At 45.9% G+C, this 26637-nt stretch overlaps 2 long non-coding RNA genes across 4 annotated transcripts in view; one reads left to right on the forward strand and one right to left on the reverse strand.

The window, feature by feature from the left end:
- LOC116794259 overlaps nt 1–26637 on the forward strand; it is a 42056-nt gene that overhangs the window by 4202 nt on the left and 11217 nt on the right. Inside the window, exons 2-3 of the long non-coding RNA XR_004359737.1 lie at nt 9996–10110; nt 11970–12059. This is a non-coding gene — a long non-coding RNA (uncharacterized LOC116794259). The remainder of the gene's footprint in view (nt 1–9995; nt 10111–11969; nt 12060–26637) is intronic.
- LOC116794260 lies at nt 1814–20472 on the reverse strand. 3 transcript variants are annotated; one of them, XR_004359739.1, is made up of 4 exons: nt 20332–20472; nt 6698–6793; nt 4849–4923; nt 1814–3990 (listed from the first exon to the last, which is right to left on the reverse strand). It is a non-coding gene; the product is annotated as an uncharacterized LOC116794260 (long non-coding RNA). The 3 variants fall into 3 exon arrangements; XR_004359740.1 differs by lacking the exon at nt 4849–4923; XR_004359738.1 differs by having other exon boundaries at nt 1814–4923.

Genomic DNA, 26637 nt, shown 5'->3' on the forward strand with positions numbered 1-26637 from the left:
GAGGCAACAACAGAGCTGATCTGCTTGGATTTACATTGTGAGGATTCCACAGGAGCTGCACAGTGTCTGTGGTGCAGTGGTGTGTTTGTGTCTGACACTGCAGAAGGGAAAATCTTTAGATGAAGATGATATGGGGATGCTGAGGGATGAGGAAGCAGCTCTGCAGAGAAGGACTTGTGGGTCCTGGGGGCCAAGGAGGCCAATGGGATCCTGGAGGCATCAGGAAGAGCCTTGGAGCAGGGCAGGGAGGGGATCCTGCCCCTCTGCCCAGCCCTGGGCAGGCACATCTGCAGGGCTGGCCCAGCTCGGGCTCCTCAGCACAGCAGGGCCAGGGAGCTCCTGCAGCGGGGCCAGCGCAGGCTGCGGAGATGCCCAAGGGATGGAGCAGCTCTGGGAGCAGCAAAGGCTGAGGGAGCTGGGGCTGTTCAGCCTCCAGAGCAGAGCCTGAGAGGGGCCCTCCCCAGGCTGTGTCAGGGGCTGCAGGGAGGGGGCAGAGGCTGGAGCAGGCTCTGCTCGGGGGGCCCAGCAATGGCCCAGGAGGAACGGGCAGGAACTGATGCCCAGGAAGTTGCAGCTGGACAGGAGGAAGAACTTCTTTGCTGTGACGTGACTGAGCCCTGAAGAGAGAGCAGAGAGGGTGTGGAGTCTCCTCACTGGGGATATTCGAGACCTGTCTGGACACAATCCTGTGCTGTGTGCTCTGGGACTGAGCAGGGAGGTGGGACCAGATGAGCCACTGTGGGCCCTTCCAGCTTGAGCCATTCTAGAATCCTGTGATTCTGTGAAGGGAACTGTCACAGCAAGACAAAGCTGAGATGGCAAAGCCCAGAGGTATCAGCTGCTGTGGAGTAACGTGGATAAAGGAGTAAATGTTGAAGAGAGAGTGGCTAAAGCAAGGGGATGGTCAGCGAGGGCTGCTGTGGGGTCTGACCAGCTCAGCTGGTTTGTGTCCTTGCAGAGTGGGAAGGACACTGAGAAGGAAGAGGTGACAAGCCATGAGGAATTGCTGCAGGTGCAGAGTGTGTCAGTGCAGCTTTTCTGGGTGCTGATGGTGGGATTTTGTTCCATGCACCCAAGGGTGCTGGAGGAAGTGGCTGATGCCACAATAATCGGGAGAGGATTCTGCTGACTGAAAGAGGGCAAACACCAGACACTTATTCAAGAATTCTTCCCTGTGAGGGTGGTGAGGCCCTGGCACAGGTTGCCCAGAGAAGCTGTGGTTGTCCTATTGCTGGAAGTGTCCAAGGCCAGGTTGGAGCTACCTGGGCTAGTGGAAGATGTCCCTGCCCATGGCAGGGGGATGGGACTGGATGATCTTTAAGGTCCCTTCCAACCCAAACCATTCTGGGATTCTATAAGAAGGGTAAGAAGAAAGATTGGGCAACTCTATGCCACTTGATTTAGCCTGGCTCTTTGGAAGGTGATGGTGCATCTTCTCCTGGAAACTATTTCAAGCAAGAGGTAATTTGGAACAGCCACAATGGATTCGACAAGGACAATCTGCCTAAACAACCTGATGATGGGACTGGCTCAGAGAACAAGGGGAGACATGTGAATGGTGCTTACCTTGAATCTACCAAGACTTTGACATGGGCACTCATAGTGTCATCTTACCAACCTGGTGGGTGAGGTATGGATTGGGTAAATGGGCTATAAATTGGATGGAAAATGGCCTGGATTGTTGGACTCAGATGGTGGTGATCCATGGCTGAGCACAGTGAGTGTACCAGAGGAGGCTGAGAAAACTCTATTTGTTACCACGGTAATCTTAGGGAAATAAATACTTTGCTCCTTAGGGAAATAAGTACTGTGCTCCTTAAGAAATATGTTTATTTTGGTTGGAAGAGGAAACCAGGCTTGTAGAAAGCAAGTTAAAAATAGACATTAAGGTTCTAGAAGGTTGTATACCTTCTATGGTCTTCTAAAAACCTTGCAATTGAAAGCACTCTTTCAGTCACTGGTTTAAACACTCATTAAGGCCCATTCCCCCTTAAAGGTCAGACAAAATGAACATATCTCCAAGTCCTTCATTGTTTCTTCCAGACACATTTGCCACTGGAACTTTATTCTCTGGGTGCTGGTTCCTCTGATCTCATAGAGGTCTTCTGCTAACTTAGGTTTTCATCAACATTTTTATTTTTCTGCATCTTGAGCAAAGCAGTTTTGTGCAACATGTAACCCTTGATAAACAATAGTTGTTCTTTAATCTCAAACCAGAAATATACGGCCAAAAATCTCACCATACCCCTTTGACCAAGTATGCTTCAAACATTGTAATTACAGGGATCTTGTTTCACAGCTCACAAACAAAGCAAATGTGTTTGTTTTACTTTATTAGATTTCTTATAATACGTTCATACAAACCCAAATGTGCATATACACACTCTGTCAATATTGCCTACTGCAATTTATTAAGTTTTATAAATTTTTTCCACTAGGTCACTGTGTTGTTAAACAGAGAGTGAAGGCAGGATCAATGCTAAAGATGGGAAGGCTAAATTTCTAAGTAAACAATCTCAGCTTTCCCTTAATAAGTTTATAAGGGATGGTGTTGAGGAAGCTTAATTAATCATTAGCCTGAAACCTCTCTTAAAGCAGTTGTATTTTTCTAACAAGAGAATAAGAAAACAAAGGTATTTGGGCATGAGCTGCAGCTCGTGCTGCTGTTTCACTCTTCCCTGAGTGCTGCAAAGCCCCTCAGTCAGTCACTGTAATCCAGAGCTGGAACTGGGAGCGCATTTTAGGGATAGATCTTGTTGCTTTGTGATGAACTCAGAGGCCCTGGGAGAATCTCTTGGTGTTGACAGCCCCTGACAGTAAATGTCGCATGGACTGGGAGGGAGCTCAGAGCCTTCTGGTGACTGCGATGAGAAGAGACACGGTGACAGAGGCCCTGATTGATGAGCCGTGCCACGAGGAGAGGGAGCTGGGTGTGAGTGTCTGTAATTGAACGGCCACGGAAGGTATTCCTGGCTTTCCTAGGACGGTGACACACACTGCAGAAGAGTTTTCACAGGGGAGGCCTGTAAACCTGAGCCCTGGTGCTCGGCAGCTCCCTGTTAACGCAGCGTTAAAACTTAACAGGCTGGTTCAGCTTCATGCCCAGAGTGATAATGAAGCAAACGACAAGAGGAGATGGTCAGTCCCGCAATTACCTTCAAGAACGTTCCTTTGTCGGCTTTTGCCTCCTCCTTTTAGTGCTCTCTCCCTGTGGCTCTGTGATCTGACACCGTGGAGACGTTGATTACCGAGGTTCCCTGGCTCTGACACTGCGCTGCTGTGACACGGGCTTGTCACAGCCATGTTGAGGACAGGGCTGATGCTCCTGGCGTTAACCAGGGCTGTGAGACCTCGTAGCCCACTCACCCAGCAAAGCATCTGCTCGCACTGACCAATTAAATTGGCTTCTCTCTCATTAAAACCCTTGTGCAGGCTCTGGTGTGTCACAGATCTTTAAAATCTCCATTATGAATTCCATTTTTTTTCTGGGTATTTTTAGCTTATACTTGAAGAAATGATTATTGTCTCTTGCACTTAAACATATCAATTTCGGCTCCACAGACGTCTCCTCTGGGCCATATTCAAAGACCTGATCTGACTTGAACTGCTGAGTCCGTAGGGAGGATTTCAACACTGCTCCAAGCACTCGGACATTGGAGCTGTGCAGGGAGGAAGAGGGAGAGAAATTCAAGCCCTCCCCCATTTCCTTTGGTAAGCCAGGAGCACATCCCTTCCAGATTTACTTGGTTGTGCCAATTTAATGTGATTTCTTCTGAGGGCCTGGAACCACTCAAGGGAGGCTGACAGGTTTTATCAACAGAATGGAAACTGAAGTGATAAGGTGAGAGTTGTTGACATGATAACTAACAAACAGAAAACTTCAGTGTCCCTCCAGCTAAATATTGCACTCTGCAGGTAAGGAAACGATGGCAACAGCTGTGGTCTTGTCACTGAGCAAGAGTGTTTTAGTGCAGAGGAGCAGGAGGTGAACTGTGAAAACAAACACATTCAGTTTGCTACAGACTATTTCCCTCTATTACTTTTAATGAGAGCTAAACTCCAAAATGCACAATGGGACAATAATATTGTGGATAGAAGGAAGTCTGTGCACAGCTCCTAAATTCCAGACACCCGGTTGCAATTAAAATGATTGCTCTGTATTATTAATGGCTCGCCAGGAGTTTAAGGCTGTGATCAGGGCTGGGACCAATTGGTACAAGTCACTGCACAAGTGACTGAAAGGTAGAGCTGTCCCTGAAGGTGCTGAGTTAACAGCCTGAACCCCCTGTGCTCAAAGGAGGTGGGAAAGAAGTGTAGAAAGGTGAGAGGAGGATGTTAAAATACATCACTGTAGAGGCTGGTGAACAACAGCTGGGTCACTACAGGCAGATGTTAATAAATGCTGCCTAATTGTGGTTTTTTAATTATTATTATTTTTTTAATTTTAATTCAGAAAATGTGGTAGGAGGAGGGCAGATGGGAAAAGAAGTAGAGACCTCTAGTGAATGATGAATTAGAATTAACGGGCACAGAAACTACTGCAAGTACAGCAATTGTTTATTCCTCCTTTCCCCCCTTATATTCTTTTTCCTGAAAACATGCAGGGATTATGTATGGAGTGTAGCTGTCACAGCTCTCCCACAGCCCTTGAAATCGTTGTCTGACAGCATAGAAGGCTTCAGCAGCTGAACAAAGAGGCACGAGACAGAGCTCTTGTTCGGTGTCCGTCCCCCTCCCTGGCACCTGGCCTGCTCGGCACGACTGGCAACGACAAACGCCAAGTGATCCCTTCCCATTCAACTTCTCCTGCTAACTTTGTTTTTCACATGAAAGAGGTTTTGTACTTACCATGTTTGTCATTCTGCCACGTAGCTTTTCTTTTGCCTGTTACAGTTTGTCTCAGGTGAAGGTACCAGAAGCGTGCTTTGTTTTGGAGAAGCAGAGACACCATAAATTGTACAGGGGCAAGGTTGTGCTTTTCTCTCCAAACTGTGCTAAACTTTGGAATTTTTTTTTGCCTGCTATTCAGCAATGGGGTCATATATTCATAGAACAAGCTGTTACGATGTTGAGATGCATTTCCTAAATTGTGCAAACTAGCTCAGGGCCCGTCACTCCCCGTGTAAAGTTAGTGTTGCTTTTTGTGGATAGCCAGATTATGGTTGTCAGGGCTGAAATTTATCTTCCACTTTGTCATGAGGCTTGCTCAGTGTTGTAAGATCTTGAAGTTTTTTGTAGTAAATATTATCCTAATTAATTTAGTTTTTATCAGAAATCTTCACTGTTCCACCAACTTTCCAAATCATTCCTGAGCACATTGAGCACCATGGACCATAATCCCCGTGGGACTCCCCTGATGATCATCTTCTACTGTGAAAACTCATCCTTTAGTATAATCTTCTTTTTCCAGTACTAAATTCTTATTTAACTCTGTGAGGTCCTTACCTGCAGTCCCTGGCTGTTTAGTTTGTTTAAGAGCCTTTGATGGGACCTTCTATGCATGAGGTTTCTGGAAGCTTGGGGTGAGTTGGAAACGCAGGGAAAATTTCTCAGCTGGAGCTCTGCTATTTACATGCTTTTGAGTCCTTCAGAGAATTCCAGCAGATTTAGGAGGCTCAGATTCCTTTTACAAAAGTCATGTTTACTTTTCCTTAACATGTTACTTTTATTCATGTGCTTGCTGATTCTGTTCTTTGCCAGAGCTTCAGCCAATATGACCCACATGGACATTAAACTTAGTGATCTGTGGTTTCTTGAATCGCCACTGGATTTATTTAAAAAACCTGATTTCTTACTTGTTACCTTCCAGCCCTTTGAAAATCACAGCAATTTCCAGCAAAAGGTTACATACATACTGAGGGTGTTAGGTCAGATGATTCATATTTAACATTCAATAAAAACCTTGCCTGAATTCCGGCCGTGCCCAGCGATACGTTGTTATTCATTTTATCTGGTCTGTAATCTCCTCTTAACACCCTGAAATTAAGACAAGCCTTCTCTGAAGGCCTTACAAACAAGGTGCTGGTTCGAGAGTTTTCAAGGTTCTCCAGGTGAACAGAGATTTGGGGGAAAAAAAAAAAAGGAGCTTGGGATTTTTTTGTGATGGCATCATCTTTTCTGAGTCTTCTTCCTCACACTGACTTTTCCAAGGCTTCTTGTTCTTGATGTGTTCAGGAAGGATTTATAGCATACTTTTCTATTTCTTTAGCAAACTGCTTCTAAACTCTTTCTACGTTATTGTGCTTTTACATTTAGTCTGCCAGAATTTATGTTCTTTTTAGTTTTCCTTTTTCAGACACAACTTCAGCTTTTTGCAGGATACCTTTTAACTTCCAAGAGCCTTCCTGATCCTGCTGTTTTATGATGCCAGCTTTTTGTTTTCCTCTCAAGTCTTTTTTTTTTGACAGGTTATATGCATTTGCTTTGAGCCTCCAATATAGAATCCTAAAATAGTCTACCTGCCATCTGAAAACATTTTACCTTTCTGGCTGCCACTCTGAGCGTTTTCTTTAACAAATTTCCTCATTTTTGAATTCCCTTTCTCTGGAATCAAGCACAATCACTGCATTTGCCAGCACTTCTTCATTTCAGAGGACGCAGTCATGAATCAGCTAAAAGGATTAAGGGGTTTGGCCCAGCCCAGTCTCTGGGAAGCCTACAAATATCAGCCATTAACATTTCACTAACGTTAATTTACCTGCTTTCATTAACTGAGAAACAGGGAAGGAAGCAGCTTGCCAAGGCTGGTGATGGTGGGAATTCCTGCCCTGGAACAGCAGCTTCTCTCTCCAGCCTACAACAGACAAAATGACAGGTAACTGGGGGGGAAAAAAAGTCAATTTGAGCTGATTTCTCACCACGTCACTGAAGTTTGGTACTAACTAGCATGAGTGATTTGGGGCAGAGTGAGCAGCAGAGTCAGGATGACAATGTCCAGTTGTCACAGCAGCAAACACAGGAATGATCCAGATGGGATAGACAGTGTGTGAGTGCCAGTGGTTCTGCACTGTGATAGCACTGGAGAGTCATGGAATCACAGAAGGGTTTGGGTTGGAAGGGACCTTGAAGACCATCCAGTCCCACCCCCTGCCACGGGCAGGGACACCTCCCACTAGCCCAGGTTGCTCCAAGCCCCGTCCAACCTGGCCTTGGACACTTCCAGGGATCCAGGGGCAGCCACAGCTTCTCTGGGCAACCTGTGCCAGGGCCTCACCACCCTCACAGGGAAGAATTTCTTCCCAATATCCCATCTAACCCTGCCCTCTGGCAGTCTGAAGCCATTCCCCCTTGTCCTGTCACTGCAGGCCCTTGTCAATAGTCTCTCTCCATCTTTCCTGTCGGCTCCTTCAGGCACTGGAAGGCCACAATTAGGTCACACTGGAGCCTTCTGTTCTCCAGGCTGAACAATCCCAGCTCTCCAGCCTTTCCTCCCAGCAGAGCTGCTCCATCCCTCTGACCATCCTGTTGTGGGGGACCACGTGAAAAGCTTTACAGAAGTCCAGATAATGGAGAGCTTAGAAGGCTTCATGGCTTCAGTTCACATCTAACAAAATCTTGGGTATGGTCTGACTGAAAAAAGGCCTAAGACTGAATTGGCAGAGGCTGGTTTAGGATGCAGTTCTTTTTGTGTCTCTCCAATGACAAACTACTCCTTGCAGTGAGCAGGAGCTGCTTCCAAGCAGCTCCAAAGCTGTTTGGGATAAGGAGCTTTGCCAAGCAAAGGTGACTTGCTCAGGTGAAAAACTCCTCTGAGGGTGAAAGGCAGCTCCACTCAGGTGCCACAAAGCACCTTTAATGCAGGATGAGCCACCCCACCCCATTGCAGTGCCACTGCTGAGTGGCATTGACTGCTTAGCAACGGGGAGAGTGATGGGGATGCAGATGAATTGACTGTTTTCTGAGCAAGCTGGGTAGGAACAGAAGTAATTAGCTGCTAGCTGATGAAAAGGCATGCTTAATTATTAGTATAATTATAGATATAATAGCCTAGGAATTATTCAGTAAAAGTAAGAAGGCCAATATGTTACGAAGAAGGTAATGGGAATGGAGGAGAAAATGACAGCAGTGTGAATTCTTGAGAGGAAATGTAAAGGATTAAGATGATAAATCAGGAATCTTTTGGGTTTCTACTCTCTGACATATCAACTCAATTTAACAGGGTACACAGAGCTAACGAGGTCTGTGGCGTGCATGATTTCTTTTATATAAGAAACCTTATATATGAAGTTTTATATAATGTTGATGTAACTGAATGTATGCCAGTGAAATCAAGCTGTGCTTCCATAAATCTCAGAGCCTGCACATTTTCACAAGGATCTTTGCTGTCCTTCCAGCAGTTTCCAGCCATTTAGTTCGATGGATCCTGCAGGAAGCTGGGCTATAGCTGGTTCTGATCAATATTGGTCATTGATTATAATGATTGGATAAGGCAGCACAGCTTTCCCCTGGCACCCTGAGAAGTCATGGTGACTAAGAAAGTGTCATATTTATCAGCTGCCCTGCCTGGCCACTGCAGCTTAAACTGCTTTCCATGGGAAAATGGCTGGAGATAACAGGCTGAACTGCACTAACAGGGACATCAGTTGTTAATACAGGATGTAGAATCACTGAAATGGGTAGTTTGGGAAGATTTCAAGTATTTTAAGACTTTTTCTGATGTCAGAATGGACACAGGTAGGGCTACACCTGCCTTTGTGCCAGGGATTGGACTGGATACTAATGACCCCAGCAGTGTCTTCTGTAAGAATCTGCAGCTGAGAGGCCTAAGATGTCCACATTTTCTTTTCTAAAATTGTAGTAGTTTCTAAAATTATGTCATTGGAAAGGGAGACTGGCACCAGCAGCTCTAATCTGGGTTCTGTGAGTCTGAAAGTAATGGTGCCAAAGGATTACAAACCATTTTGCCCATTGTGCTGGGTGGGAAGGAAAATCAAGATATGAAGATTTTATTGAATTAGGATTTGAGGACTAATTATTAAAATGGCTTTTGATGAATGAGTTGTGAGTCAGGCTGGTTTGGCAAATAGCATTTTGATAAGGTATTTGTAAGACAGATAGTCTTAGGATGGTAGGATGAACGTAAAACACTAACCTTAATGAAGACATTAATTCAAAAATGATGCAAATGTGCATGAGCAATTGCTGTGTGAAGGCACTGGGGGACATCAGGGCAAATTGGGTACAGACAAACTCTAATTGTCTTCAGCTGGGCACAGAATCATTGAAAAGTGAAGCTGGAAGAAATCTCAGCTGATCACTTATTCCAACTCCTCCTTCCACACACAATCAGATCTGCTGATGATATTCTTGGCGTGTGCAGAGCGGTTGTTTCTCTTCCATTTTGTAGCAGACTTTGATCTGCTCCAGGACTGTTACTGCACTGATCCTGCTCTGTCAGGGCTGTTACTGCATCTTTCCATGGTGTTCTCTCTTTTGAGCATGTTCTGTTCTCAGTCTCCTGATTCAGGTCATGTTTTCCAGCCCTCTAACCCTTCGTGTTGCTGCTTACCCTGTCAGAGGAGCAGCACCCAAAGCTGGATGTGCCTCTGCACTGAGGTGTCACTGAGAACACCAAAAGGACCTGCAAGATGTCTTGTAGGTAATTCTTCTGCTAATATGCCTGAGGAGTGTTTTCTCTCTGCTCAGACAATAACCCCTGTTCAGCTTGTTATCAGAACCTTTAGATTGGTTTTCTTTCCAGACTGCTCTCTGCCCAGCTGATGTCTGTCCTGTATTTGTGCACTTTACTCCTGCCTAAAGTGAAACCACAATGCTTTTTACCATTGAGATGGCTCCTGTATTTATAGAGTTGTCCAAGTTGTCAAAAGTTTCTAATACCACTCTCCCCCATATATTTGCAGCCACTCTTTGCAGATTTAATCTTGGCAGATTTAATAAACACACAGTCCATTCCCTCATCCAGGCTATCAATAAAATATTGAGTGAATCTTATGAACAGCTGAGTAACCATTCAATTTGTCCTTTGCATTTCACAGTGAACCATTGGAAACTGCTTTCAGACTGCAGATTCCAACCAGATTTGTGTCATGACTTCAGCCAGGGCATTCTTCACCCACGTGGGACAATGTCAGGAGCCTCAGTGACATTGAGGTGTGTGGAATCTGCTGCTTCTTCTTTACCCACAAAGTCTCATGCATTGGAGAGCAAAATTAGACTGAATCAGCTTGTTTTGTTCCTGAGGGATTCATGTTGACAAGTGCTCATCTCCTTATTAGTTTCTATGTACTTAGAAATCATTCTGATTATTCTGGTGATTTTCTTTTCCTGGGTGTTAAATCTTTTGGTATCTTGCTTATTCTGTTTGACTTGTAGATGACTGTGAGTGGTTCCAGTTGCTTGAAAGTGTATAAGAACGTTGTGGACAGTTGTGAAGGCAACAGGTACAAACCTTTCACCAGGAGAAGCCCTGTGCCAAATGTGAAACTCCTGTGATAAAGCACAGAGACACAAGTGGTTCTCAAGGGAGTGGTGGAAGGAATGTTTTGGCAAAAAGAAATTATTTTATTTCAGTCTGAGAAATGATGATGCAAATCAGTGTGATTTTAAAAAGAGATTTCAGGGTAGCTTGGGAGAATTCTGAGCAGTTTAAACTACAAGTCTGAACAGTCTTGTAGAAGTTGTCTTGTAGATTAGATATTAGGAAGAAATCCTTCCCTGTGAGGGTGGGGAGGCCCTGGCACAGGTTGCCCAGAGAAGCTGTGGCTGCCCCCAGATCCCTGGAAGTGTCCAAGGCCAGGTTGGACGGGGCTTGGAGCAACTTGGGCTGGTGGAAGGGGGTGGCAGGAGAGTGGAATCTTTAAGGTCCCTTCCAACCCAAACCCTTCTGTGATTCTGTGATAAATATGGTCAGGGTCACGTAAAAGAAGTTGGGAAACCTAGTTTTGGGTTGCACTGACTTCTTTGCTTGTAATAGATTGATAGTGAACGTCTAAGAAAACAGAAATAGAGATTAGACTAAATTTCATAACCTTTTAACCCAGAGAGCCTGGATCTCCTCTGCAAAGTGTCTTCTGCACTCTCATAAACTCACAGTGTTGACATGAGCTTATTCACAGCACAGGGTGACCTTTGCACAGCTCAGCCAGCAGTGCCTGTGTGCTGAGCTTTAGTATCTCCTCTCAGTGCACACACGTGACTGCAGGGTTGATCTTCCTAAACCAACCTGTTATGCTGGGCCCTGTAGCACTTCTGGGGTGTTTGATACTGTGTGGATGGGAAGTGGATGTATATTTATGTGAGCACTCCTGTGTATGAGTCAAGGGAGAAAAGATCACCATTGCAATGGGTATGAATGATTTGCTGTTATTCAGAAACATTGATTTTGCCTGAATTCAATATCTAAAAAGGGTCAAAAAAATACCACCCAACAAACTCTTACCTGTGTTGTGCATTAACAAGGCTTTGGGTCAGTACCTTTCCTGCTGTGCTGTTATGTAGAATTATCATCATGGTCATGCCTTGGGTTGTTTGCAAGAATCACAGAATGCTTTGGGTTGGAAGGGACCTTAGACATTCCACCCCCTGCCATGGGCAGGGAGTCATCCCACTATCCCAGGTTGCTCCAAGCCCCCTCCAGCCTGGCCTTGGACACTTCCAGGGATCCAGGGGCAGCCACAGCTTCTCTGGGCAACCTGTGCCAGGGCCTCCCCACCCTCACAGGGAAGATGGAACTGCCTGGCAGAGGAGGGAAATCAACAGTGTCATCACACTCCCAAAATAGAGGCAGCTGTATTCCATGTTGGCTGCAGGAATATTGAAATGTAGCAAGGACCCTGTTACAACTCTTCCTCCTCTCCCTCCTTTATTCCTGATCTTTTGCAACACAGATCCCCTTCTGCTTCCTGGTCCTTTGAGCTTAAGGAGCTGTAGAAATATTTCAGATGTCATTTGTGTGGGGAAAGATTCCTTGCTCACTGGTATCCTTTGCTTTTTTCATGTGCCCTCCACAGGCAGGGTCGGGAATGTTCTTGGTGATAAGCAGACACATGAGAATGCTCTGAGGAGAGGGGTGCAAGGCAGTGCAGATTTACAACACTGAGGTGAGTCAGTTCTTAACAGTGAGGGCTTTGGAGTATTAACTCCCAGTGACTTCCACTACAAGGCAGCTGTTAACATATTACTATGAATTGGCTTGGAAAAAGAAAAAAAGATTAAAATTGCATAAGTAGATAAATTTTAAAGAGACGGAAATAATAATGACATGAAAATTGGCTGAAAGGGCTGAGTGACAGTAACAATGGAACATTTTAAAAATAAATGGGTAGCTGGGAAAGGGTGCAGGGAGACATTGCTGCCTGGAGATCACAGAGCCACCTAAGCCTGACAGTTTCTATGACTGCATGAAACAGAGAGACACAGCCAAGCCCCCGCTCTCTCCCAGCACATTATCCTGCACAGCAATCAGGTTCAGTAACAGGCTGCTGAGGAAAAGCCTCCCACTATTTAGTATTCATTAGAGATGGCATTTTTCAGATTGCAGCACAGGGTGTAAACAAGCCACGCTGGAGGAAGAGGGGAGCACAGCATTTCTCCGAGCTCGGAGTTATTTCTTATTGATAGTCACCAACTCCACAAACCTATGGCAGCACCAGTTTTAAGCAGGGAAAGTAACTCTCGAGCCAGCACCATTTCCCAGCGTTCTTGCAGGAAGCAACACGACAGGAGGCAAACCACAATTCCTACAGTAGGACGAGCGTGTGGCTCCCTTGTGGGGCTGGAACATCTGGCAGATTTGTTTCTGTGAGTCATCATGGCTCTGCAGCCTGCCTGGGATGTGCCAGCTGCCTGCTTGATATTCCATTTCCATTGCATTTTGTAAAGCTTGTCTGTGGGAGGAGGGAGCCTGTCCCCATGGGCAGGGTCCTGCAGGGCTGGGACACCTGCAGCTGGGAGCAAAAGGCTGCCTGGACACACCACTATCCCAAGTACTCCAAATGTGACCAACTGCTGCCACATATGAGTCAGCAGTGCCCTGGCAGCCAGGAGGGCCAACCCTGTCCTGGGGCATCAGGGAGGGGATTGTCCCGCTCTGCTCTGCCCTGGAGTGGCCTCACCTCAATATTGGGGCAGTTTGGGGGGACACAATGGAAGGAAGGGATTGAGCCATTGGAGAGTGTCCAAAGCAGGGACAGGGAGATGGGGAAGGGGCTTGATTTGAAGCTGTGTGAGGACACTGAGGGCACTTGGTGTGTTCAGCTGGAGCAGAGGAGACTGAGGGGAGACCTCACTGCAGTTCCAACTGCCTGGGCAGGGGCAGAGGAGGGGCAGGGACTGAGCTCTGCTCTGGAGGGACCAGGGACAGCAGCCAGGGAATGGCTGGAGCTGTGTCAGGGCAGGCTCAGGTTGGATCTCAGCAAAAGGTTCTTCCCCCAGAGGCTGGTTGGGCACTGCCCAGGCTCCCCAGGGCAGTGGGCACAGCCCCAAGGCTGCCAGAGCTCCAGGAGGGTTTGGCTGATCCTCTGGGGCACAGGGGGTGACTCTTGGGGCTGGGCCTGTGCAGGGCCAGGGGTTGGACTGGATGATCCTGGTGGGTCCCTCCCAACTTGGCATACTCTGTGACCCACATGTGGGATGACACCAGCCAGTGACAGCCTGGAGAGCTGTCCTGCCCTGCAGAAGAGGTGCATGGCCCTCGCTGCATCCCGTGCTGGCCCTTCTTTTTTTGGTGGAAGGTTGTTTTTTCCAAGGAACTGGATGCCAGCCACCCCAAAAAGATACCCGTGTGCTTTTCCATCATCCCTGAGTCACTGGTTCCCACAAGCCCGAAGGTGCTGAGCACTGCAGGGCTGGCAGCTGTGGTGTGGGGAAATGCTCCTGGGCTCTCACCCCAAACTCCCCACGGCCTCCCCAGAGTCTGCCTACAAAATCCAGTCCTGGAATGCTGAGGAGAGGTCACATGTGACAGCTCTGCTCCAGACACTGCCTGGGTGAGTGGAGGGAGCCCGCAGTTACAGAAGGTCTTTCCAACTCCCCTCTCTGAGCAAGTGAGTTCCCATCATTCTGCTAACACAGGTGCATTCCTGCCTTTGAAGATGAATTTTCCTTTGGGATTTCTGCATTCCCTCCCTGTCTTTTACCTGGCCCTAGACAGCCTCCTGCCAGGCCCTTTTGTAGCTTGGTGCTAGAGGTTCCTCTGCCCACCTCTCCCAGCATCCAAGTCCCTGCTCCCTGCAGAGCCCTCCCCATCCTTCCCCTTCCAGCTGGAGGTGCTACACATCCACAGCTTCCCTTCTTTGGAAAAACCTTGATGGATACCTCTCATTTTTCCCAGAGGGATTCATGAGAATATCTTAGGAGTATTTGATTTCCCCCCAACCACCTCACTGTAATACCTCACTTAAAAATGGGACCTATTCAAAAGCAGGGGAACTTCTTAAAAGGAAATTAAAAGCAGCTGCTTTAAGGATGAAGAAGATGAGAAACTAGATAAAACCACCCTATCTGAAGCTCAGAGCAATATATCAGTAACTGAAATAATTCTACAAGGGACCAAAAGGCAATATTCTATCAGCAGAGTAGAGGAGAGTGTTCGAAATCAGGGATTTCTGAGCAAATAAAGAAACTATTGGAAAAAAATTTAAAAAAGCATTAACTGTGAAGCTAAACCTGTAGGGCAGGCAAGGGGAAATTTTAAGGTGCAAACTCACTAACGGAATAATAAAAATACTAGTAAAAATATCTTCAAAATTGCCAGAATCCTATATTTGCAGAGGTTTGGTATAACAGATGACCAGTCTCTGAAAGGATTTACAGTTAAAGAGAAAACTGGTGCTTTAAAGTAAACTCAGCTCTGTGTTGGTGCTCACTGTAGTTGAGGCAGGTTCTTCTCCCATGAGAGCCAAACTTATGGGGACAAGTGTAAGGAACCGTCTCAAATTAAATGACAATAAAATTCATTTTAGGACTAATTGATAAGATGAAGAGTCAGAAATTACCAAGACCATCTGGTAATCACTCAAGAGCTCAGAAGGAAAACAAATACGCAATTATGGAGCTACAATAGTGTGTAACATGTCACTTAAATCAGTGTCCCTGCAGGAGGGATGGGAGATGGGAAATGTGACAACAATCCCTGAGAAAGTCCCCAGGAACCAAGTGGAGAACTGCAGACAGTCACACTGGAGTCCGTGCTGAGCAATGAGGAGAAATTGTAAGGGAAAAAAAGCAGAAATGGCTAAACATATTAGGGAAAGTTTTTCTAGTGAGAAACCACAATTCAAAAATTTGTTAGAGCTCGTGGAAGGGTCCTGACGGGGCACTACGACACCTTAGTCATAAATACATAAGAAATGATCTGGTGGGTCAGACCATGGTCTCTGTATCTGATCACCTTTCCAGGCTGTGACCATAAAAATCACAGAATCACAGAATAATTAACACTGGAAAAGCCCTCCAGGATCACAGAGTCCCTCCTGTGCCTGTGCCCCATCCCCACCTTGTCCCCAGCCCAGAGCACTCAGTGCCATGGCCAGGCCTTCCTTGGGCACCTCCAGGGATGGGGACTCCAACACCTCCCTGGGCAGGCCCTGCCAATGTTTAACCTCCCTTTTCATGGAGAAATTCCTCCTGATGTCCAACCTGACCCTCCCCTGGCACAGCTGGAGGCCGTTCCCTCTCCTCCTGTCCCTTGTTCCCTGGGAGTAGAGCCCGACCCCCCCCGGCTCCCCCCTCCTGTCAGGGGGTTGCAGAGCCAGAAGGTCCCCCCTGAGCCTCCTTTTCTCCAGGCTGAGCCCCCCCAGCTCCCTCAGCTGCTCCTGCTGCTCCAGCCCCTTCCCCAGCTCCATTCCCAGCTCTGGACTGTCTCCAGCTCCTCCATGTCTCTCTTCCATGAGGGCCCAGAACTGGACACAGGACATCAGATGCAACCTCATCATGGCCTCACCATAATTTTGTAAGTCTCACTCATCCCCCTTGCTGCCTTCTCTCCAAACTGAGAAGCCCCTTTAGTGTCTCTTCCAAAGCAACAGCAAGAAATCAGTATAATGTGGTTGATGGTTCTTGACAAAACTTGTAATTGAGCTGTAAAATCCCTTGCCATGGGATATTATGGATGCTCCAAGTTTACTTGTGCTCTGGGGGTAACAGAAGAAGTTAATGGAGAGGAGTTAAAGCATAACCTGTTAAACAGTAAAACCAGGCATTGTGACTCAAAAAGTCCCAAGACACATATTGTTGGAAAACAGCAACATTCCAAGAAAGCACCGCTGCAGGCCTGGTGTGTTCCTGAACTCCTTCCCCTGGCATCTGAATTGAAAAACAGCTGCTGGAGCAGAGGAACCTTCACTCTGACCCAGCACAGCCTTTGTTATGTTCTGTCAAAAGAAAATGAAACCCATCTGTGGATGTAAACACTTGTGATGGTAGCGGTGAGCACAGTGAGCACGAGCAGGGAAGGCTGAACTGCTCTACCCACTCCATCAGCAAACAATGCATTTTGATTTGAATGCTAATGAAGATCTCACCACGATGCTGCAGAGTCTCATCCAGCAATATAAAGAGAAAAGCTGCATGGTAGAAATAAAGAGAGGGGCTTTAGAAAGGGATGAATGTGTGCTGTAAAGATTGATGTCGTTAACCACTCCTGGGTCAAAATATACTTGAAGCTACTGATGCAATTTGAAGTGGGTAAACCAGGCTTAGGAAGAAAGTTTTCTTACAATTGCTGCATCTGTTATGATCTGAAAAGGAGAAGTTTGTATTTCTTGCATCCCTTTAACTCCAAATGATCTGGGCTTTGTAGTCAAAAACCAGCTCCTTCCACAGGCATCTAATCGAGATCTCTTTTGCTTTTTGGATCAGAGCTGAGACAAGCTTCTTTTACAAATTTGTGCTGCAGTCTACTAAAAGAGCTGTTCCTTGCCAGGAGAATATTACATACAGTTCTGAGAGAAATGAACAGAGTCAGCTTGTTTGAGAGCTAACTGATGCTTACTCACAACTCTGATAAGCCTGACATTTACTGAGAAGTGCCACAATTCTCAGTCCACTAAAAATTCCCAAGAGGATTTTTTTTTTTTTGCAGTGATGCTTCACATTCTATTGATTCAGGATAAGCTGGAGACTTCTAAAGTGTTTTTTAGTCAAAAAAATAAAGCAATGTGGAGCCCAGCTCCTCCGCCTGCCTTCCATACAGATGTACCAGCCTGCCTTGGCACATTTGTTAATGGCTGTGGTATGTTTAATGATGCTCTACAAGTTGTCAGCGCCTTCTGTGTCATATTTCATTCCTGTAGTGTATTAAAAGCACTTCTGCAGGAGTTCTTGGGGCCTTGATTGAAATTACAGAAATTAGACTTGGAATGATGCCACTGAGCACCTCCCCAGAACAGCCCAAGCTTGCAGGGAAATACCTGTTTGGGACACCAGGCAGGGGACTGGGCTGTGCCTTGGCTTTCTGGGGCATCCCCAATATCCATGCAGGATTCTTCTGGAACAGGCCCTGCCTGAAAAACGCTATGGGGAGGCTCTTGAGTGTTCAAGTAGATTATGTCAAGCAGTTCCCTTTTGATCATTATTATAAAGATATGTTCAAATAATTCTGAAATACTAGTGATGCAAAATTTCCATTAGAGACACTGTGATAATTAACTCCTACCATATCATACTCCTTATCTAGGAATTCCATTATTCTGCTTCTATTATCATTTTGACCAACTTTCAACGTACAAAGCTCTTTCTCTGTCTCATCTTTTATCTTTTTTAAGTAGACAAGAAACCCGAATAGTGGCTAGGAATTTTCTGACAAAATTGTTTTTCAGGGGAGAAAAAATTCTTATTTATCAAAACTTGAACTTTTCACAGGAACATATGTTCCAGATGTCAAGAGTTGCAAAATCCATCACTTCAGGTGGTAGTTTGTTCCCAAATTTAATCATCACTGCTGTTAAAAAATGTGTGTTTCATTTCTGGTTTGAATCACTTTCATTTTTCAGCCCTTAGTCTTTCTTCTGTCTCTGTGAGATTAAAAAGCGTTGGTTGATATTTCCCCCTTGTGAAGGTGTTTATCGAGTGGCCCCTCAATTGAGCTGTTTAAGTTTCCCAGTTACATGTTCTTCTCTCTTCATATTCTTTTTATGGCTCTTTTCTGCCCTCAGTCTAATCTTTCAACAGCATTAAATGGGAACACCAGAATTAGATCCACTGGTGCTTTCAGTGCTGCTGTGCTGGGGGAGTGGATTCCTTATTTCTGAGCACTCCTCCCGTCTCATCGCGCTTTCCCTGAGCATTTGTGGGGAGCTCTGTGCCCACTGAGACCTCTCGAGTCATAACCATTGCACTCCAAGATGGAGTTTTGTGTTCCATATTCTCTGCTGGTTCATTGACTGCCTCTTCTTGAACTCCCTCCTCTTGTACCTTGCATGAGATTAAGCAGAGCAGCCTCTCCGTGGCTGCTCAGGCTCCGAGAGCTCTGCAGAGCAGCCCGCCTCTGTTTCTATAAATTGGTTCTCTAACCTTTTTTTTCCCTTTGTGCCATTATATCGATTTATTTTATGAATAATAGAGGTGCCCATGTTTAGTATTTCACCTCTCAGCATTAAGCACTCAGTCTTCTTTCTCTGGTGACTGATGGGATAACTCGCCTCATATATTTACATTCTTACTGCCAGACACTTTCAGTGTATAGCCTTTTCCAGTAAGAATTTTAGCCTGACTAGATTCCTTAAAACATTCTCTTTGATATAAAAAAAGAACCTTTCCCTTTTATGACTTATACTCTCTTTTCTGTAGTTTATGGCCATATACTGTAGTATATTGTTAGTTTTGTCGCTGGGATTTACTATTTGCTGCTGATTTTATTACCTGTGTTTTACTTCGTTTGGTTTTGTGTGGTTTTTTTTTTTTTTAATTTAACCCCCCCACACACCTCAGTTTTTTAGATTTATAGTTCTTAATTTGGGGGGCAGCTTTGTTTAGCTTCTTAGTCCATTTTGATACAATAAATTTCACCTGGGAGCTCTTCCACCCCTGTACTAAGCTCTTTCTCTGAACTACAGGGCAAAGAGTGTTTGTGTTGTACCAACCCTTAGCAATCTGTTTACCCTTAACTCATGACAGATTTCCCCCAGCTCCCACTTAATTAAACTCATCATGCATGTTTTCCTTGCGAAAAGCCTGATTTCACTGCAGAGTTTTGATGGAGCCCATCACCCCCGGTAGCGGCTCCTTCCCCGGTGCCTAATTGGAGCTGCGTGTTGAAGTGGAAGGATTTCAGAGGAACTGTCAACAGCACCCTGGGGCTAAATCTTCCAGCCAGCAGCCTGACTTTGCCTTCCAGGATCCTTCACTCGCATTTTCCTTGCAAATGTGTGACATGCAGCGGGACCTCGTGCTCCTCCCCGGCACTTCCCGGGTGTCTGGTGAGAGGCCCCGGCGTCGTCTCCCTGTAAGTCAGCAAATCTGTCAGCACGTGTGCAGCTGCCACTGTGCTCCTGGTATTTAAACCCCCAGCAGCACAGGGGAGCGAAGATTCTCAGCTGAAAATGTGTTTTCAGGTAGAGCCTTCCTGGAGTTGGCAGCTTGATTTTCCTCGGCTGGAAGGCATTGTCCTGCTGTGTTAATGCAGTGTCCTGATGTGCTGCCCTGTCCCTGGAACGGCTCCAGGCCAGGTTGGACAGGGCTTGGAGCTACCTGGTGTAGTGGAAGTTATCCCTGCCCGTGGCAGAGATGATCTTTAAGCTCCCTCCCAACCCAACCCATTCCATGATTCTGTACTAAACCATCAATTGTGAGAGCAGAGCAAACACTCTGAGCTGGGTCTTATCCCTCATGTCCTTTTACACTGGTTTTGTGCTTTATATTTGTTCTCTCCTTGTCTCTCCAGATTAGCAGCTCTGGCCTCAGACTGCTCTGGGAATGTGCTGTGAGAGCCATGTGGGCAGTGCAGGCAAGAGCTGAAGCAATTACTGGAGCATTAGTGACTGCCCTGCCTCGTGGAAGGCAGGTGAGATCACTGAGCGCTGTCGAGAGGCAAACACAGTGTAACTCTTGAAAAAAAAAGAGAAACCAGAGAATGAGAGACCACTCTTCCCAGAAATAAGTCTGAAAAAATATTACATGATCAATTTAAAGCAAATAGAAGATAAAAGGGGAAAAAAAAGGACATAGATTTACCGAGAATTAATCGTGCGATCTTACTGTAATTTCCTTCTTTGAGAAAATAATGTCTAGTAGATGAAGATGAGGCAGCAGATGGGACATATTTTGCTTTAGGAAAGCTTTTGAAACTGTTCCACATGATTCTCTCAGAAGCAGACTAAAGAAATATGGTCTGTATCAGTGTGCCCAGTATTTCTGGCTGGGTGAGACACTTACCTTGTTTCTGGAGAAGGGAGAGCCCATCTGTTGCAGCCCTTCCTCTAATGGATGGTTGCATTGTGCAAGCAGAGAAAAGCCAGAGTGTCCTGGGGCAAGGAGATTTATTGCAGTTGTGTGGGCAGATTCACAGTGCCATGATCAGAGGCACTGAGTGAGCTCCCAGCAACAGTGCTCTGCACTGTGCTCAAAATAGCCCGTCCAGCAGCAGCCCCCCTGCTGGATCCAGGGGGGGGATCCAGGAATGAGGGAGAAACCACAGCCAAATTCCTTGTCCAGGCTTGCCCTGTGCAGCTCAGAGCTTGCACTCCATCATTTAGAAAGTGTGTGATTTTACCAGAATCCTGGAATATGCTGAGTTGGAAGGGACCCACAAGGATCATCCAGTCCAACCCTCAGACCTGCACAGACCCATCCCCAAGAGTCACATCCTGTGCCCCTGAGGATCATCCAAATCCTCCTGGAGCTCTGGCAGCCTTGGGGCCATTCCCTGGCTGCTGTCCCTGGTCCCCCCAGAGCAGAGCTCAGTCCCTGCCCCTCCTCTGCCCCTGCCCAGGAAGTTGGAACTGCACTGAGGTCTCCCCTCAGTCTCCTCCTCTCCAGCTGAACACACCAAGTGCCCTCAGTGTCCTCACACACCTTCAAATCAAGGCCCTTCCCCATCTCCCTGTCCCTCCTTTGGACACTCTCCAATGGCTCAATCCCTTCCTTCCATTGTGTCCCCCCAAACTGCCCCAGTGTTGAGGTGAGGCCGCCCCAGGGCAGAGCAGAGCTGGACAATCCCCTCCCTGATGCCCCAGGACAGGGTTGGCCCTCCTGGCTGCCAGGGCACTGCTGACTCAGGGACAACTGGCACCACCAGGACCCCCAGGGCCCTTTCCCAGCACTGCTTTCCAGCCTCTCATTCCCAGTCTGTACAAACACCCAGGGTTGCCCCATCCCAGACAGAATCCAGCACTTCCCCTTGTTGACCTTCCCATGGTTGGTGATCACGTGGGTGGCAACGTGTCCCTGTGACTGGGAGGCTGTTTTACTGCAGCCCTGCCTGTGTGTGTCCTGTCCCCAGTTCTATGCAATTTTTAAATTAATGACCTCTATGTTTTAAGTCATAAAATTTTTGGAGAAACTGGGGTGCACTTTGAAGGTCAAGATCAGATTTCTAATGAGCTTGAGAAACCAGAGACAGTGATGCAGAAATCAACAAACGGATAGAAACAAGTGCTCTGTGGCACACTTATGAAAGAGGAAACATCTACCAAAATATATTAAAAAAAGGTACAACTGTCTGCCTGAAGCGTGCCAGGAACAGATATGGGAATTAGAGAAAATAAAAAATTAAACATGAGTGAGCAATCACAGAAGTCTCATACTGGGAGGTGTTAATGGAATGTATTATAAAACACGGGAGAAAATCTCATTTTCTACAGTGCTGTTGAGGGCTCTGCTGGACTTTTGTGTCCACACTTGGTGCTAGAGGGAGCTGGTGGTGAGAGTGATGTGGGTACTGAGGAGAGGAGTGAATAGGAAAGACACTTGAAAGTGGAATCACTGTTATAAATTTTCACGGTACCAGACGAGCAGATTCTGAGTCGTTGGTGAGGTGGCTTTTACAAGAGAGATAAGCTACATAAATCAACATGGACTAGATTGCAAACTAGGCTTTAACATTCAAAAGCAATGAGGTATTTTTATAGTTGACAGTTGTGGAAACTCACCAAATAAACAACTGCACATGGCTCCAGATCCAAGTGCTCTTCCAGAGAAATGAGGAAATTCGTGTAATGTAGAAAAATGGAAGAACTGAAATCAATAGCATACAGGAAGGAAATAGCAAAGAATGGTCTTGGCAATTAAAGCCCCAGCTAAGCAGGTCCCTTGAAAAATGGGCAATTAGATCAATAAAAAATGTAAAAGTATATCTATACAAGGGCTGTAACTCTGAAGCCCAAAAGAGGTGAACTAGACTGATTTCAAAGGAAATTATTGACATAATAAATGCCTCAGAAACTTGGCAGAAGGGTAGGAAACTGTAATAATAGGGAACAAATTACAGAGGAAGGCTGGAAAGGGGTGCATTAGTGGTGAAGCCGTGGAGAGCATGAGGAATTGTCCCTAAATGAAGTTCCAGCAGAGGACATTCTGGAACAAATCAATAAAATGAGCAGTCAGAAAGCACCAAGATAAGATGATACTCAATCAAGAGTTCTGAAAGACCTCAAACACTAGATTAAGAGAAAGCTAAATGTAGCATGAAAAGTGTCATTTAAGTTGACCACACTGCAAGAAGGATGGAAAGTGGCAAATGTGTCTTCAGCCTTGAGAAAAAGGTCTCCAGGACAAATGTGGAAAAGCAGAGATCAGTAAATCTCACTTCCAAACTGAATAAGTGGGTAAAAACTACAATAATAAAGAAGAGAACCAGCAGGCAATTTCATAAGTGTGATTTATTTAGAAAAAGTCATTACAGTTCTTGCAGAAGGAGCCTGTGTCTCATAAATCTATTTGAACTCTTTGAAGATGTCAACAAGCTTGTAGGTAAGGCTGATCTCGTTGATAAAGTGCTCATGGACTCCCAAACAAATGTCAATAAGTCTTTCCTCAAAGACTCTTAAAGTAGTTAAGCTGGGATAATAAGATGTCCTCTTGTAAGTAAATAAGATGGAGACAAAATGGGACAAAAAGTGGGAGAAAAGATGGGTTTTCCTGGTGAAAGGAACTCTGCAGCTTAGTCATGCAACTCTTTGATTTAGGATTCGGAAAGGGGGGTGAATATTGCAGTGATAAAGTTTGTGGATGACAAGAAATGAGCTGAGACAGCCCAGGCTGACCCTGGGAAGAGAAGCAGATGGTTCTCGTGGCAGTGAGGGACCGTGTCAGGAGAGAATGGGAAAGTCAACGCTAATAAATGCAAAGTAGTTTGTCTGGGAATATACATACTCAATCCTATATTGTATTCCCTCAATTATGGATTGAACAGAACGTTGTTATCACCCAGAAATGGAGCTGCTGTAGGAAAACTCCATGAAAACATTGGTACAACGGCCACAGCAATAAAACATTCCAGCTGAATGAGAGACATTTTTAGAAAAGGGAAAAAGGAACAGGAAAACACCATTATGTGATTATGTCACTGTATAAATGTTTGGCAAACCCACCTATTGATTAATATCCGCAGTTCTGTTCATCCTGTCTTCACACAGAACAAAATAGAACGAAAAAGGGTGGGTGGGAGTTATTTAGCTCAGAGATTTAGACACCTAAATTTAGGTTTCTACCTGTAGGTGTCAATCTATGAGGTAGATACCTAAACTCCAGCACTAAATCAATTTTTTTTAATCTGAATTCCACCCACAGAAAGTAGATGAGGACAGAATGGGTTTTGTATCAGGACAGAAAACAGTCAGCCATGGGACAGAGACCATGAGTTAGGAAACAGTAAGAGGAGGTGGCTACTTTTTTTAAGAATAGGAGAAGTTAAGGATAACCCATAAAATTATAGGGCATCAGGTCTAAATCAGAAAGTCATACATTCTCATATAACTGATTATTAAATTGCAGAACTTATTGCCTGAGGCTGTTGTGGAGGTCAAAAGTATAAATGAATTAAGAGTTGCTGGGAGGCTGCTGGGAAGTCACTGTCCTGCCAAACGGAATTAGGGAGGCTCCTTCAGCTGTCAAAAGCCAGGTGGAGGTACCTGGGAAGGACTTCCAGGCAGGTAAGGAGGACAATAAAGGCAATTTCTAGGCCAGAACAGAGACTGTGAGCCTGAAACTGGTGTGCACCCAACCACCATCTGTCCTTGTGTCAGTGGGGCACCACGAGGAGAGAACCACGACTGGGATCTCAGGAGCAGAAGTGTGGGATGCTCCAACATGGACTTGGAAGAAGGAGAAGGAAAGGGAGGGAGAGAAATCCTGTGCAGAAATTTTAAAAAAGAGGGAAGACTGCTGATAGCCATAAACCGATGTTCACTAGCCCAGGTAATGTCCAGAGCAGGGAACAGCTTTTGCAGCTCATGATCTCCAGCACCTCAGAGCTCCCTGAAGGAAAGGAGTCCTGGAGGCCACGAGCAGTCCAGCTGCTCCCAGGGCTCCTGCCTGGATACACTCCTGCCTGGGGCTTGAAATGGAGGTCCTGGAATCCCCTGCTGACTCCAGTCTTTGCCAGAGCAATGCTCTGGTGGGTTTTGAAGGCTGGAATTGCTAAAACCCCTGTTCAGCTGGGTCAGCTCCCTCTGTCCAAACTCTCTGGGTTTCTCTGGTGTTTCAGTCATTGAACCCCAGAATCATTAAGGGCAGAAAAGACCTCCAAGGCCATCAAGTCCAACCTTTGATTGAACAGCTCCAGAATTGCCATCCCATGCCCACTAAACCATGTCACAAAGCACCACGTCTGCTCGTTCTTTGAACACCTCGGGGGTGGTGACTCCACCACTGCCCTGGGAAGCCTGTCCTGAAGTTCCTGTTACTGAGGGGATCCTGAATGCCATCAGAAATGACCCAAACAGGGAGAGTTTGGATGAACTGGCTCTCAGGAGTGGCTGACAAGATATGCAGTGCTGTGGAGAGGCAGCTCTTTGATATGGGGGACAACTGAGTTATGAATGTGGCTGCCCCTGTAGCTCAGTTTAGTTTGGTATAAAACTGTGTGTAGTGGTGCCAAACTTTCCTCTTTCAATCCTGCTTTCATTTTCCAGTTTGTTCAGATATATTTTCCTCCTTCATTTCATGCTTTAGAGAAACACTTGTTTCTGTTTTGAGTTACTCTGCTGACTCTCCCCAGGGTATTTCCACCTGGCTCTTAAATGCTTGCAGGTATTTTCTGTGTGCTTAGGCAGCCGTGAATTTGGCTCACAGTGCTCAGGACATGGAGTGCTCTGGAAAGCAGCATTGCTCATCTGCAGGGTGCAAACTCAGGGAATGATGATTTAATTAGATTGGGAGCACTACTTAAAAGCAAAATTGGAACCTAATGCATCTGTCTTCAAAATACACTTCAGCATTACATAAGAAGCCCATAATAACGTCAGAAGTGGAAAACCTTTAAGTGAGGGAAAATTTGATGGCAACTTTTATATCCTTTATTGTAAAGTAGGTCGAGTTGCAACATGGTGAAACCATAAAATCATGGAATATGCTGAGTTGGGAGGGACCCACAAGGATCATCCAGTCCAACCCCTGGCCCTGCACAGGCCCAGCCCCAAGAGTCACCCCCTGTGCCCCAGAGGATCAGCCAAACCCTCCTGGAGCTCTGGCAGCCTTGGGGCTGTGCCCACTGCCCTGGGGAGCCTGGGCAGTGCCCAACCAGCCTCTGGGGGAAGAACCTTTTGCTGAGATCCAACCTGAGCCTGCCCTGACACAGCTCCAGCCATTCCCTGGCTGCTGTCCCTGGTCACAGAGAGCACTGCAACTTCCCTCTCCTACAGGAAATTCTGCTTTATTAAGCACCTCAATCACAGACCACCATTATAGGTCCATTTCTTCCACTGCCAGGGTGAGAATCCAGCAGTTTTCACCCTTTTCTGTCCCCAGTCCCTTTGGATCACGATCATGCCCAGGAACCTGGGACAGGAGGAGCTGCCTAAAAAATACTCTTCCCAAAACATATTCTTCCCTGGGATCCACTCTGATCCACTTCTGTCTGTAGCCCCAACACAGTTGTACTGTCACAGGAGCTTCTTAGACAGGCACAGCCTCTGAAAGGAAAAGATTTGTAATTGCAGGCGAAAAAGAGAGTGCTGGGAGTAATCTGGGAGCTTTGCTATGCATATGGATGTGCTTCAGTCTCTGGGTAGGGATGATCTGCTTTACATGAGTACTTGTCACCAAAGCAGGACTCCGAGCTTACTGCCTGATGCTCAGTGTGAATTCTGGGACTGCAGGACTGTTCCTGCCATTTCTTGCCTTTTCTGACCTAGAAAATATTTACTTTTTTTTTTTTTTTTTTTTTTTTAATAAATCCAAACTGCCATCCCTAGAAAAATTTAATAAGGTATTTTGGTGCCTGTCAGGGAGTTGCCAATGGAAATCAGGGTCAAAACGGTAGCATGGTTCTGGACTTAATTAGATAGGCTGCTTTTTTGGGCAGAAGTTATTTTAAAGAGTTGGGCACCGGGGAATTTTCTGCATCAAGTTAAGAAGAAAACAGCTTTAAAATGTGTTTCTCCGTTTCCTAGAAAATGAGTTTTCTACACGGTTTCGGATTGTTCAGCCAAATGTCTCTGTTTTTTCATGATATGTTTCACAACATATTTGTTACGTCCAGACATAGAATGTTGGAATTAATCAAAACTGAAATATTTATGG

The sequence above is a fragment of the Chiroxiphia lanceolata genome, chromosome 15 (genome assembly GCF_009829145.1).
Source record: "Chiroxiphia lanceolata isolate bChiLan1 chromosome 15, bChiLan1.pri, whole genome shotgun sequence".
In the NCBI taxonomy this organism is placed as follows: Eukaryota; Metazoa; Chordata; class Aves; order Passeriformes; family Pipridae; genus Chiroxiphia; species Chiroxiphia lanceolata.